This window comes from Paramormyrops kingsleyae, unplaced genomic scaffold, assembly GCF_048594095.1.
Source record: "Paramormyrops kingsleyae isolate MSU_618 unplaced genomic scaffold, PKINGS_0.4 ups159, whole genome shotgun sequence".
Taxonomy (NCBI): Eukaryota; Metazoa; Chordata; class Actinopteri; order Osteoglossiformes; family Mormyridae; genus Paramormyrops; species Paramormyrops kingsleyae.
In genome coordinates, this window is record NW_027326097.1 from 49,309 (window position 1) to 63,526 (window position 14,218).

Sequence of the window (14,218 nt, forward strand, 5' to 3'; positions counted from 1 at the left end):
GAGCGATGGGATGGCAATATCTGGGACTCAGATGATGAGGATATTGATATTTACAACCCAGATAAAGTCGCGGGTCCTGATCGGGGATCTCTTATGGATCCCCCTCCGTTAACAACTTCTGCACTCCCTATTTCACGGAGAAGGGAAGTGCAAGATCCTTCTGGCCGGAGACCACGGCAGTCTGAGCTACTTGTGGAGGATTTCACACAGAAGGAAATTAGTGATATACGGGAGCGGATGAAGCAGCGACCAGGAGAGCCATTAGATAAATGGTTGGTCAGGCTGTATGATCAGGGTGCGGCACAGATATCCATAGATCATATGGATTGTCACCATTTTTGTGATCTAAGCACCGATGCTGTAGTGCGGTCCCAATGTCGGGAGCACAGGCAGCCACCAATAGATGGGAGAAGCAGTGACACTACTCTCCTAGCCCTTATGGGAACCGGGGTGAACCAGCGATACCCTGATGAAAGCAGCTGGCCGGAAAAACCGGGCCAGTGGCAAACATTGTCAGAAGCGATCGCTAGAATGCGAGAGTTGACTATGAGGGCGGGTGTGTATACCGGGCATGTGGATGCACTGGACGATTTGTCCTTAACAATACTGACCCGGAATGCTCTCATAAAAACAGCACCCGCTCAGTACAAGGCAGCAGTGATGTCATTGTTGTTGAATATGGTAGGGGAAAGAATAGGAGATGTGGCGTTCAAATTGAGAGAATTGGGAGATCTTGGGGAGTGGGATAAGTCTAACCATGATGGTGATTACACCTGGGACCCAGGAGTGGGATGGACAATTTAAAATTCCGAGGTACGATGATAGTGCGACCGGTATTGGTGGGGAAGGTGAAGATGCAACCTTTCCCCAGCCCATACCTCTCGCAAACAAGGTAGTGAGATTGAAGCAGCACCGGATTGGTGGAGAGTAAGAAGCATGGGTTTTAAAATGGAAATAGTATGTAAATGACAAGGGCTATGAGTAAGTGGCGGATGTTGTAGAGAAAGGGGAAGAGACTGTGATATTGACGGTGTTGGTGGAGTCCCCTATATCGTGGGGGGTGAAGTACAGAAACAGCATGTGTGTTGTACGGATGGGGCGGCTAAGTATGTCGATGGTAAGCGAAAGTGGGAAGCTGCGGCATGTAATCTATGTACGCAGCAGATGTTGGAAATGACAGGTGAAGGTAAAAGCAGCCAATGGGCTGAATTGTGAGTAATGGTTTTGGAAGCAGGAAGGGATGAGTGATTGCTATGTTTATACTGATTCCTGGTCAGTAGTGAATGGTATGGCTGTTCGGATGCCTGCGTGGAAAAATCAGAATTAGAGAATTAGGACCAAGGAGGTTTGGGGTAAGGAATTATAGGAGCGAATCCGAAAACAAGTAAAAAGAATAAAAACACAGGTATGTGGGTACAACAACAAGACAACCCACCGAAACCTGCAGAAGTGATAGCTGTGGGACGAAACAACACTGTGGCTGTTACGGAGCCAAGCGCCGAAGGTGGCGACATGTCCCAGCTAATGAATGTTATCTAGGAGAAAACTAATGTGCATGTGAGTTCTTTCCTTATGTGTGAAGGATGATGCAATGGTTCTGGTGATGGGCGTGGCCGACGCTGCTGACGACCTTCGGCTATGCTGCAGTCCCAGGGACCGAGTTGGAGCAGACTTCTACTTTCAGGATCGGATGGAAAGACAGCGCGACGGAGCGGCAGCAAGACATCTTCACCTGACCAGAATCATGCTTCGTTGTTGAACTGACTCCTGTGAACCGGAACGAGATGTACGTCTGTAGAGGATGCCACAATGGGAAAGAACATTCCCACCCTTGCGTCTGCCGGAGTGCCCCGCAAGTGGGTGTAGGAGTGTGACCTAACTCAGTGGAGGAATCGGACTGAATGCACTATATGACTATGTGAAACACCAAAATTCAACTAAATAATGTTTTATCAATTGTTAATCACATTTTATTCTAATGGAAAATATTCTGGAATATTGATTCCAGTATGAGATTACATCTGAAGCCTGAAATAACTCAGTGTAACGAGACTTTGTGTACTGGCCAATGGGAAATGTATAGTGTAACTACTCCCCAAACTTTATGTAGGTTCCATGTGCTGCCTGTAATAGCTGGAGGGGCATATTGGACTTTAAAAGGAAGGGAGAATGACTAGATACTTATACTAACAAAACGTATGATATACGAGATAGAGGATATGTATGCACTACGAATACGTTATACTATTGGCTGTGTGGAACATCTGTTTATGTATCTATACCCGCAGGTTATATGATCACATTTCTGCACGGGTTATACATTGGTGAATCATGGCCGAGGGACCGAATGTATTAGGATGAATTCGCGGACGATTACGTCACCCACGTGACATGGAATTAACTTTACTATAATATTCTGGAAAGTTGTAATTGTGGATTAATTCCGATCGCGTGTGGATTAATCATCCTGAAATTTGGATCAATCGTCCATGATTCACCCCAAATGTCACTACACTGCACGAACAAGTTATTTACCGATCCCCTGTAAAACCTAATTTTGCCGTAAATAACTTGGGCTCATTAAAGAAGCCAGGATGCTTATCTTGGTTTCGGGAGATAGGGTGGGGGGTCGGTATACAGCACCCTATATTGTTGTAGGGGGGGAACAGGGAGGTGTTGCGCGAAGACACCTGGCGCCAGGACGCCCATTGAAGTATGTTATCGCAAGCAGAATCACTCGGACAAAAGGGGGAATTGAAACACCATATATTGCCTGGGGGGAAGGGGTGAGCCTGGCCAGCTTACCCCCTGCCCACACGCAACTCTAAATTTAGTATAAAGGAAGGGGGAGATCCCAGTACTGACCGGAGTTCAGCCGTGGGATAGAGCGCGCATCGCCCGGCACTTTCTCGGAACTCACGTGTTGGTCTCCTGCCAGGACTGAAAGGGCTCCCCAGTCCATGAAGGTGGGTGATGATAGCACGTCCGAGTGTAAATAGCTTTGCAACTGCTTATGCTTTCCCTTAATTGTTGCGAGTAAATTATCGCCGCTTGTGATAATATTTCGTAACTTTTTATGTTTCCTTGCTTCTTGTATGTGTAATTGCTTCTTTCCTATATATATTCATACCTTTGCACCTAATATTATTAGCTATAAGATATATATATTATTTGATATCCGTTGTAGTACGAGTTATTTTGCATTGCCTTCAATATGATAGCTCAGTATTGGTGTTAATGTGAGATCATTTTGTATTACTTATTAAAAGTGTATTTGAGTGAACCTAAGCGTGCCTGTTTGTTCCTTCGAGAGCCCTATATCCCTCTCTCATCCATTTTAAGACAGACAGCTTTTAGGTGCCGTTTACATGAACGCGTCCTGCATCAGCACCGAAAACTTAGAGAGAGAGAGAGAGAATAAGATTTTTTTACTTATTTTGAGGAATTATAGCCTAATGAACAAACATCTGTTAGGAGCGCAGCCACGTTGGATTGCGAGAACGTTCACTAGGCTAAAATTAAGTTCGGTGCTTATTGGGGTTTGGAAAGAAACTGCACCTGAAACAAGGAAATTATTATTGGCGTTTATCGCGTTTTGGAAAAGAGCTCTTCATTTATTGTTTGAAATAAAACAGTGTGCTTCAATAATTAAAGTTCGCAATGTTTTGTTTGTTTTCTCCGCTTAGAAAATGCAGTGAAAAAGGATGGCCGCAATGATCGTGCTACAGGAGTCTGCAAGAAGCTGGTGAGCCACTTCTCTCACAGCTGGAAGGCCAGCGATGCCCTGGCAAAAGTCCAGAAGGAACTCAATCTACCATCACATTGTCTCATCTCAGAATGCCAAACAAGATGGGGTTCCAGACAGATGATGATCAGCAGGATATTAGAACAGCAGCAGGCTTTAACTCAGGTCCTGTCTGCAGACAAGAAGCTGCGGCATCTAATTCCAACCTGGCAAGATATAGATGTGCTGGAGTCTGTAAGCAAGTCACTGGGCCCAATGCTGGATTTCACTGATGCACTTTCAGGCGATGAATACGTCAGTGTCTCCTTTGTAAAGCCAGTTTTTCAGCTCTTCAACACTTCACTACTGGAAATGCGAGAGGAAGACACAGACCTGACCAAGAACATAAAGATGAAGATGCTGGACTACCTCAATGAGAAATACGAAGATGATGATACTCAGAAGCTGCTAGATATGGCATATTTTTTGGACCCCCGGTTCAAGATAGACTTCATCAGTGCAGACAAGAAGACCCAAGTTAAGGCCAGAGTGGTATCACAGATGATGGAATGCCAGGAGAAATCAAGCTGCAGCACTGACGTGGAGCCCAACGTTACCAGTGCACCCCAGGCAAAGAAAGCAAAGAAGTCATTGGGAAGCTTCTTTAAACAGAGAGAAACTGAAGCAAAGGGTGATTCCTCTCTGACCCTAAAGGATGCTTTGGAAGCAGAGCTAAACACTTACCTGCTAACACCTCCAATAGACAAAGAGGAGGATCCACTTGCATGGTGGAAAGTACACAAACTAAGCTTTCCTCATCTCGCCAGACTTGCCCGCAAAAACCTGTGTATTCCTGCGACAAGCTCGCCGTCAGAGAGACTTTTCAGTACTAGTGGCAACATCGTCACTTGCCAACGAACCTGTCTCAAGCCTGCAAAGGTTGATAGTAGAGGTCGACCGATATGGGTTTTTCAATAGCCGATGCCGATGACGATATTTAGGAGTCAGGGTCAGCCGATGGCCGATATATGCTGCCGATATTTTTTGGCCGAAAATTGGACGTTTTCCCCTCCATTTGCATGATAAAATATCACATTAATAATAACAAACGATACACAAAATTTCTCAACTTAGCATTTACTGAATACTGACTTGTGTAAATTTAAATATAAACTTAAATAACAAAAACACAATACAACTTATAAACAACTTAAACTTATAAACAATAAAGATAGCAGCATCAGAATCTCTTTAGCAGCAAACTCATTCTTCAGCTCCCAAGCTCACCAGTCTGCTGCAGATATTGCACCTGGCTTTTCCTGGTGTTGGCTTTGTGAAATGCTGCCATACAGGATTAGATTTTTGTTCAGCCATCAGACAGCAATTACTAAAACAGAAGAATAAATGCAAGGTTAGAATTTTTATTATAGTACCTTCATCTTCAATTCATTCTACAATTCCAGTATTCCATGCACATTAAAACAATTACACTCTAATACATTTTGAAGAAAAAAAAAACACTAAGTGCATCATGGTATGATGAGTAGTGTACACTAACATGTTGTTTCTGTTGTTAGCAGACAGATAGCTTAAAGCCAAATTCACAATCAGAATCTAGTGATCCCGGAAAATAAAATAAAATAACTGTCGTATTGCACAGCCTTGTATGCAAGGACAACATAAGCCCCTAGTGATTGTGACGTTGTCTACGTATAAGCCCGTATAAAGGACAGACATGTTTAATGAGGAAACTAACTGCGCAAAGTCATGCACTTTTTATCTAGACGTCTGACAAATTGTTTGAATCTCCGGTCTCAAATGAAAAAAAGTTGCACAGAAGGACCATTGTCAGCATCAGCTCAAGTAAATGGTAACCAGGCTTTCGAACAAACACTTTTCTCCGCCATGCATTGTTCTTAGCAGCTCTGTGTCTCCCGAGGACGTCGCTGTCTGTGATCAGGGCAGAGTAACGCAACTCTCACACACGCTGCAGTATTTGAGAGCTGCCTGCTCCGCCCCACACACTCACAGAGTGAAACTCTCCGACACAAGAAAAAAAACATAACTGATAACATCGGGCTGATATGGTAATAATTAAAATGTTAACAACTAAAATGATTTTTAACGATTAAAAAACGTCTGTGAGCCCACCAATAAGCGCACAAAACGAACTCTATTAGAATCAATGATCCTTAATGTTACCTGTAAGCTACAGTTGGTTGAAGGCTCATTATCATTACCCCAGTTCCCAATAGGGTAATTCGCGTTTTCTTTTAAAGCAACATTTCATAGCAAACTACTTAAATAAACAGGTCATTGAAAGATCAGAATATAAGCCTTACCGTTTTATCCCAGGACTCTTCCAAAACTTCTGGCTGTGGCCCTGCACAAGGCAGCATGGGTCACGTGTTCCACAGCAACAATAACACTGGGCTGCCCGCAGACGTGCCTGTCTGAAAATCGGCGTAGTGCACTCGGATATCGGCCGATGCGGATACATTAAAAAATGCTAAATATCGGCCCGATATATCGGTCGACCTCTAGTTGATAGACTTGTATTCTTAGCTAAAAACCTTGAGTTAGCAAAGCAAATAAAAAAATATATATTTAAGTTATGTTATGAAAAAATCAGGGGGGTTGGTGTTGCAAAGCTGCTGTTTAAATGTGTTCAGCTTTTCTGTTTACAGGAATATGTTCTCTAATCTGTTTAGAAGATTTAATACAAAATATCTAAAAATTTTATTTCATTTTGTTTATTTCATATATTTAGCCATGATTATGATGACCAACACCAACACTGTTTTACTTTGGCACTTTGGCTAAGAAAAGTTGACTTAAAAGATTGTGAACCAAAATGCTTATAAGTTGTTTTATAAAAAATATATTTATTTTAAGTTATATTGTTGTAAATCAATCAGGGGGGTTGGTGTAAAGCTGCTGTTTTATTTAAAAATGTGTTCTGCTTTTGTGTTTACAGAAATGTTCGAATTTTGGAATAAAATATTAAGTAACCTTTTTGTCACTTGTAATGAAGCTTGCTTATTAGTGAAATTATTAATATGTAATTATTGGTAATTATTGACTTTAGCCTGGATTGATGGCTCTCAATATCGCAATATATATCGTTTGGAAAAAAATATCGCAATGTAATTTTTTTCCAATATCGTGCAGCCCTACTCTGCACAAGGGTCGGGCTAAAACGGCATCATACACCTTCCCAAAACACATAAAATCAGTAAGCTTGGGAATGAAATAGGTTAATCGCACAATAAACAGCACAACAGATCAAATAAAATGCTAATAAATGTTAATAATGTTAATATTGATGAATAAGTGCTACAGTGATCAACCAAAACAGTGCTCAATAAAATCTTTACGTGCCATTAAATAAAATCCATACCAAATAAAACACACACACAGAAAAACAAAGCACACTTACCTAAAACCCGAAGTGTCCTCTGTGTGCTTCAGGAAAGTGCATCACGTGAACCCTGTAGGATGGAGTGTCACCACCTAGACGTACCGGGGCAGCTTTCGCCTAGGATCAAGGCAGTTGGATGGATGTCAACTTACCTCTGGGGGTAGGTTGTTTAGATAGATGGCTGCTTCCTTCTGGGGGCTGGGGGTTTGGGTGAATGTCAGCTTACTTCTGTGATCAGGGTCTTTGGGTGGAAGTGAGCTTACCTCTGGGGTCAGGGGGTTGAGTTGAAAGCAGCTTGCCTCTGGGGTTGGAACATTTGGGTGGATGTGATCTTACATGAGGGGCCTGCATTTTTGGGTGGACAGCAGTTTGCCTCTGAGATCGTCTGCAGCCGCCCCCCCAACTTTCACAGCCAGGACCCCCTCCCTTCCCTAAGGTAGAATAATTCAGACATCCCAACCTGCAAAAACTCAGTTCAGTGAGGTGCCCCCAACCGCCCGACAAGGAGTGAGATGTAACTTCAACAAACTTGATTTCACAGTTTAATTTCTTCATTAATTTCCTCTAGTCAGCGCACTAAATTACGAAGGTCAATATTATGTATTATTTTGACAATAATATAAGTAGATTATTTTACCATTTATGCAAATTCCTTAATTATATTCCATTGCTACGTTACAAAAGTCTTCAAGGAGTCTTTCATGACAGCATTGGCAACTAACCAAGTGTCTAACTAGTGTAGACCTGAATAATACAGCACATGAAATGACACTTGTTAAACTCACCTCAACATGCATTTTACAGTCGTTTAAACCGTCATGAGCAATGCTGAAATCACTGTTGCTAACAGTACAGCACGCAACACTGTCATTATTTTCATCCTTATTAAACATGGATACACTTTCTGAAGTGAAATGCGTTTTATACTTCCGTTTTTTGGGGCACTCTCCGTCTGTCATGATGCTCCACTGAACCGATAACTTCGGTCCTCGAGAAGTTAAATAGAAGCCCGCCCACATTGAAATCTGATTGGCTTATTTTGCTAAGTAAACCAATCAGGATGCTGTCTGTCTAGCACGGGCTACAGGCACACACGCAGGGATCAACACATATATGCACGTTCTCTCTTTCTCTCTCTCTCTCGCTCATTCCGTCGTACGCGCGGGTCTCTCGAGTGCGCGATGCACACACTACTGTCTCGCATGCATGCTCTTGTTTACTTCCTCTTCTTTCCGGGATATTTTATTCAATTTGCGGGTATCAGGGAGTCGCTGTCAATATATGGGAGACTCCCGGAACTTCCGGGAGAGTCGGGATGTCTGGATAACTGCTTATTTGTACTATAATGATAGCTGTTAATTTTCAGGGAGCTGTGATGATATTCGAAATTGTGCAGGGTTATATAAGTACTGTGAAGCTGTCGTTATCCAGTTAAATGTTTAAAAATATGTATTATTTTATCATATTTTATGTATACTTTAAGCTTATTCACAGGTCTCTCCTGCATTCATCTTACCGTCCGTCCATGCCTACTTCAATGTAAAATCAGACAGATTGCTTAACTTGCAGCTGTCCAATTACGCGTACATATTTTATTGCTGCAGATAATTAAGGTAGGTAATACAACGCTGAAGGTTAGATGTATAGTACGATTACATATGTACAACATGTGGTCATTTCAGTCAGACAAACGTTTAAAATGGAAAACCAGCTTTCCGTTTTTACCGGCAATTTCCATAGCACGTCTTAGTCGAAGTACTACACTGCCATCTATTGGACAAGTCAGGTTACTGAATCGTGAAATGTGCCTACTAAAATGGATAATATCTTCAGTCATGTTTTCTTTTAGGACCACTACAAGAGGATTATCAGTATGAAGGTTTATCAATAAAAATAATTTATTAAACTAAATATTACAGGGCTCTCCCTGAAAATAAGACGCTCTTAGCTTCCAAAGGCAAGGACACATTCTAGTGATTTTCCAGGAGACTGGACCTAACTAACCTGGGGCCTTATTAAAAAAAACAATCAATCAATTCATGTTGAAGCTCACAAGGTGTGGAGAACAAGAAACACAAGTAAGGGAGAAAGGCAAGGTGCAAAGCATACACAAGCAGTGTAACGACATATCAGTTACAATGTATGATTAAAAATACATCATTTCTCACAGTATGAATAGTGGTCCGTTGCTCCTACTATAGCCTCACGCCTCCAGGGTCATGGGTTCAATCTGCACCCCTGCTGTAATAAACAGTGACATTTTTACAGTAACATACTGTTTAAAATAGTACAATACTGTAGAAAAAATGCTTTCTGGGCAATATTTATGAGAACCTTGTCGATAAAATACTGTAATGTACTGTAATTCTGTACATGAACTGGAAAAAAATAAACTGTAGAATTTACTCAGATTGAATGATGTAACAATTTGCACTCACTTTTTTGGGTTGACTTTATACCCAATTCTAAGAAACATTTTAAATAAATAAAGCTATAGTCTACCCACTGTCACAGTACTATCCTATAAGATTTACTCAAATCAATATTTCAATATTAATATTAATTAATTTTAATATTAACATTAATTAATATTTCAAATCAATATTTGTACTCACTCGTTTGGGTAAATTGGGATATTACTTTTTATGAGTAAAGTAAACCCAAGTTTAGCAAATAACATACCTAATGTATTTAAAGGGCCCTTTTCAGCATTCAACGCAAAGTGATACCAGGTTTGAAACAAGGGTCTTTGCCAGCATGGCCTGATACAGTTTTCTGTCCCTTTGGGAGTAAAGGTCTTTGCTCAAGAGCTCATTAATATGGCTATTCTGCCAAGACTGGGCTTTTCTGCAGCTGTGGTATATTTCACCCACCGTCATGAAGGAAACTCTCCCAAATACTGATCTTGCAAGATGTTCTCTGTTGAGATAAAAAAAAAATGGAATAGCTGTGATTGCTCATGTAATGCTTTTTTGGGGTGATGTATTTGTTAATGTAAGGCCATTTTGATTACCCACACTTGGCCTTGTAGCCTTATATTTGCAGAAAAGAGCCTGAGCTGTATGTATATGTATATTTGCATAGCATGACATGGTACTGCCTTTGATTTAGTAGATTTTTAATTCACTGTTATGATGTTGAATAGGACAAGTGCATAAATCCCCAAATATATTGGCTACCACAGCTAAAACGGATCTTGGTGGGGTGTGTTGGTTCGTGCTCCATGGAGTGATCTTGGGTGGGAGGCTAAGATTGGATGTACATAGAATAAAAAACCTCAATGTCTTCTAACATCCCCACCATAAGAAAACACATTAAGTCCTGCTCATACTAATTCTGGTATCTAAACCATCAGCTTTCCAGGACTCTTTGGCAATTATACATCTCAAAACACACAAAGCCAACTGATACAGAGCAATCAGTTTAAACAACCAAAGGACTCCTGAAATAAAACAAGCAATGATATGTGGTGGAGACTAATATCTGTGGCATTCCATTCTCAACTGCAGTGGGATTCTAAATATTATGTAAACATGGATATCCAAAAAGTAAACCTAATTAAAATCGAAATATTAAATGAGCAGAATGATTAAATTTGTTGTTCTATCCCAATGTAGGAATTATTAGCTCAAATAAATTTTAATATTCTCCACCAATATGTTTGAATTAATTAAAGTTTAATGAATTATTATTTAATGCTGATTATTAATCAATTGTTATGCCGAATGGTCGGCTCCTCCAAACTCAATTGCGGCATCCCTGTGAGTCTGTTAATGTGAGACTTAAATGGGATTCACTAATTACCAGTATCGCTTAGTAACCTGGGTTAGAAGGCTCGTCCAGCGAGCTGCATCACCAGGTAATGTACACGATTGGTAGCGAAGCTTCCCTCACGGCCAATGAGAGAGAGTCTCGCGATGTTTCAGGCGAGTTTGAGGTTCAGAGCGTGTAGCAAGATCACACAGAGGCAGGAACTTAGTGTGAGTACTCAATGACGGAGGCTGAAGTTGTGTAAAAGACATGCATTTATTCCTAACTAACACTACAACTAACATAAGACAGACATTACACCTAACACAAACAACAAACACGAAATAACGGAATAAAACAAACGATGTAATTATAAAAATGCAATGACCGGATTTAAATGAGTAACCTTAAATGGGAAATACTGTTCTGCAAAGCAAGCATAGTTTGTGGAAACACGACCCTAAAGTCTTATAGCAGGTTAAACAGAACAGCTTAAGTTGTTAGAATGAAAGGAAGTTGGTTTACTTGGTTGAAGAGTGGGGGGGGTCTTGGCAGTTGATGGCAGAGCTGCTGAGCTGATGGCACTCAGGAAGGCGCGGCGTTTGGAGCAGTGGAGTGGAGTCCCTTTAGATTCTCTCTCCTGGTGAAGCTTTGTCTTGGGTGCTGTTCTCTGTTCAGCTGGGCCTTCACCGGAGGGCTTCTTGTGGGCTTCTCTCCTCCCGGACTGATGTTCTCCTTCGGGCTGGCGGTTATTCTCTGCGCTGGCTGGCGGTTGTTCTGCTCGCCTTTGTTCTGAGGTGCCAGGATTTTATGCTGTAAAGTTCATGAATAGGAATGACCAGGAATTCGACTCCTGGCCCAATGGCTGGCCATCCATTTGGCGGGCTTTCGGAAGGGGGTCTGTATCAGTCCTTTTGAGATTTATGGCCCGACTGATTCTCCCTTTACTGATGATTTTCATTAAGCTGTTATAACTTTTGATACATCCACTTTTATGGTAATCACTGACCAGATTTGCAATCAGGGGTGATTAACAATCAGTTTGACACCAAACATGCCATACCAGCTTCACAGGTACATACCTCATACCCTCTGTATTAATTGATTAAACAATTAATTATTTTATCTATGTGACTGATTCACATCAGGATACAGGTGTTTTGGGTTGCACCTCAACAGATGTTACACTTTGTGTGGATATTACATCAAATATTCATATTACAAACAGCACATCTTATCCATAGATAGGCGTGGCCGTTAGTTTGTGGTAATATCAATATAAGTTGCACATCTGGAAACAACATATTTTGTTTGGTGTGGCTTATGCCAATTCATCTTCTCCAGAATGGATAAGATACACCTTAATTCAGTTCTTTTAACATAGCATGGTAGAAACAAAGAAACTTGGTGACTGTCCACCAAGATCAGATAAGGACCACAAAGGAATGTTGGAAGAGAAGGGGGGGGGTTTAACAAAGTTAGGACACATTGGTTACACTAATTTTCCAGATTCTTCTGGTATACCATGAGAACATATATACAATGGTAGCTATACCTATCTATTTATTTAAATTTATATGTGTTCAAGTACAAAGGGGTAAAATAGGTGATACTCCGTGAACATGGTTATAAGGGTGGCACACAAAACACTAAGATTGTCTAAGGACACATACAAACATAACGTATCTGTAGATTGAGACTAGTAGTCGTGAGTAAATCAATATACAGGGTATACAAAAGCCAAACTTAAATGAAATTTCCTTTAGGGTGTTCGTCTGTTGGGTGAGTGAGATGTAAGGCAGAGTGTATGTGGAGGGGGGTTGTGTGCCAAGTCAAGGGCAATAAAAGTTGGAGTACTGGCCTCCCTTGTTATCTGTGTGTATGTGTTCGTGTGTGTAACCCCCCTTTGGTGCCTCTCGTACCAGGCTCGGCCTTGTCTCAGGCCACCTGGAATTTAGGCCCTGTGATACGTGCATGTGTGATCCTACACCAAGTTGTGATTAAAAAGCAATGAGGCTGCCGCCCATTATATCTGCTCTAGGGAAATGCACTTCTGCGGCCACTAGGGGAGCTCTCACCTTCTCTCAGCCCTGCTAAATAATGTTGCATAGTCTAACAAGCTTTATAATCTGTGTCAATGAGCAGTGCCTTACCGGAAATGCTTTCCCTGGGAATTATTGTAAACATGTATCACGTATTATAGGAGAAATACTTGTAAATGAATTAGATTTATTAACTGGCTCCTGAAATTAGGAATTGTAAATGAACTGACCTTAATGAGTATTAATTAAATTAATTCAGAGACATTGCAGTTCATTCCACATGAAAAGTTACAACTTAAGCTAAATCCGCTTAAATCATTTAGAGCATAGTCATAGTGATCAATGAAACACCTATACACACACACACACACACACACATATCCTTATGGGGACCGCTCATTCATTTCTATGGGAAAAATGCTAATGCTAACTTAACCCCTACTCAGCTCTAACCATAAGCATAAGTAGGCAACCAAAATACAAGAGTTTTTGCATTTTTAGTTTTTTCATTGCAGTCACGGATTTTTATAAAATAGAGTTTTCCCTTATAGGGACCAGGACCAGCTACACCTGTACTATTACACAGGCTACATGTGAAGAATGCGAGACAAAAAAGAAGGGCATTTAGACAGCCAGAGAATGTTAACTGCCAGTTTAATTATATTTATTACAGAGCTTATTGAATTGTTCAGTGAAATAAATCCATCCATCCATCATCCATCCATCTAGCAAACGGGCTGGTAGCCTCTCCTCAGCAGCATATGGCACAAGGTTGGTGCTCACCCTGGACAGGAGGCCAACTCAAATGTAATAGTGAATACTGAAAATAGGACAGTGGTGTAAACAGGAGAGATGATTATTTATTAATTTGTTTGTAATTTGATTAATTAATCACTTAATTCACGTTCCACAGCCACTTGTCCCATGTAGGGTTACAGGTCTCTGGAATATATACCTGAAAATAATGGGCGCAATGCAAGGAGGAACCCAGGAGGGGGTGGCAAACCCATCGCATGGCAGGGAATAACCCAGATGGGGACACCAGCCCTTTAGGAGTGCAGGGAATAAGCAGGGGGCGGTGCCAACCTATCACAGGGCAGGGAAAAAGCCAGGAGGGGGGTGCCAACCCATCACATGGCAGGGAATAACCCAGATGGGGACACCAGCCCTTTAGGAGTGCAGGGAATAAGCAGGGGGCGGTGCCAACCTATCACAGGGCAGGGAAAAAGCCAGGAGGGGGGTGCCAACCCATCACATGGCAGGGAATAACCCAGATGGGGA

General features: G+C 41.4%; 1 long non-coding RNA gene across 1 annotated transcript; it reads right to left on the reverse strand.

Annotated features, from left to right (window-relative positions):
* Nucleotides 1–4,845: 4,845 nt before the first annotated feature.
* On the reverse strand, nucleotides 4,846–7,222 carry LOC140587205 (uncharacterized). Its single transcript, XR_011988947.1, has 2 exons — nucleotides 6,067–7,222; nucleotides 4,846–5,111 (listed from the first exon to the last, which is right to left on the reverse strand). It is a non-coding gene; the product is annotated as an uncharacterized lncRNA (long non-coding RNA).
* Between the last annotated feature and the right edge of the window lie 6,996 nt (nucleotides 7,223–14,218).